Genomic DNA, 1,359 nt, shown 5'->3' with positions numbered 1-1,359 from the left:
AGAAACTTTAGAGAGGGAGAGAGGGATTTCGTGTGGAACCCTAGAGAGGAGGCCGCCGCATCAGAAGAAGGAGCTGCCGCTGGGGAAGCCATCGCGCCTCCATCTGCTTTTCTGTTCTTCGTTTTTTTTCCTTCTTTTCTTTAGTTTCTTACACTCTCAATTTCGTTTATGATGCTTTGTTACAATATGTTTGAGTAGTTACCCAGTTGGGTTTAAAGGGATTTTTCAAAGGGAATTTCATGTGTCTTTGCTTATGAATCGATAGATTTAGGATTTATAATATTCTAGATGTTATTCGTTTGCCTTTAATCTTACTGTGTGATTCTCTGCTGGCCACTTAGAAGCCGATCTGATATGATATGTTGCGAAAGCTTTCATTGATTGTCTGAACTAGGGTGAAACAAGCAATTCTTCTATAGGAGTGGAAACCTACCTGTAGTTGAGTTGTGAATATTGATGAGTCTTGTCCTGCTATTGCATCTTTTCCCTTCCAGGATCAGAGTGGAAACCTACTGATCAGGGTTGCGAGAGATAGTTGTTTAGTGCTGCGAAAGTAGGCTATTCATACTTCTGTGCCTCAAGTTCTAGAACATACGTAGTTGATTACCTTTATCATTTGTTTAAAATCGACTTAGCATAGACCATGAACCCCTGCGAATTACCCTTGAGCCCCAACATTTGTCTTTCATTGCTTACAACCTTCGATTTAGCTCGCTTTCCATTCGCTTGTTCTTTGCTTTCAATCGCCTTGTTTAATCGCTTTTAGTTGCTTTACTCGCTTTCGTTTTTCAATTGCTTTTACTTGCTTTGCTTTCTAGTTTAGATTTAGTGACAACCAAAACCCAAAACCAAAACCAAAACCTTTTTAGTTCTAGTCTGATTTAAGCATTGTCGTGAATTCGTACTGAAACAACTAAGTCTCTGTGGATCAATACCCTAAGTACTACAGCGCACATCTGTGCACTTGCAGACATTTAGGGGTTATAAATTTAAAACCTGAAGCTTAGTAAAACGAAAACAACAACCCCGTGCTTTTGCTTGCATCAAGTTTTTGGCGCCGTTGTCGGGGACTTTAATTTGTTTCGTTGCGAATCCCAGCTTAAATCCATTAAGACACTTGTTTACTTTTACTTTTTCTTTTGATTTTTTCAGGTTTCTCTGCAATGAGAGACCGGGAACACGTTCCCGGAACTCTTGGTGATCCACCATATCGTATGGATGGTGATCCAAGCGCTGATGACCTGACTGATGATGAGTTTGGAGGACCGATTTATGATGGCAATGAACTGATTGGATCGACAAACGTGAGATGATGATGAACTGATTGGAAGTTTCATTTCACTCGAGAAATTCTTGGGA

The sequence above is a fragment of the Eutrema salsugineum genome, unplaced genomic scaffold (genome assembly GCF_000478725.1).
Source record: "Eutrema salsugineum unplaced genomic scaffold, Eutsalg1_0 scaffold_6, whole genome shotgun sequence".
Taxonomy (NCBI): Eukaryota; Viridiplantae; Streptophyta; class Magnoliopsida; order Brassicales; family Brassicaceae; genus Eutrema; species Eutrema salsugineum.
Note: the sequence above shows the minus strand (reverse complement) of the source record.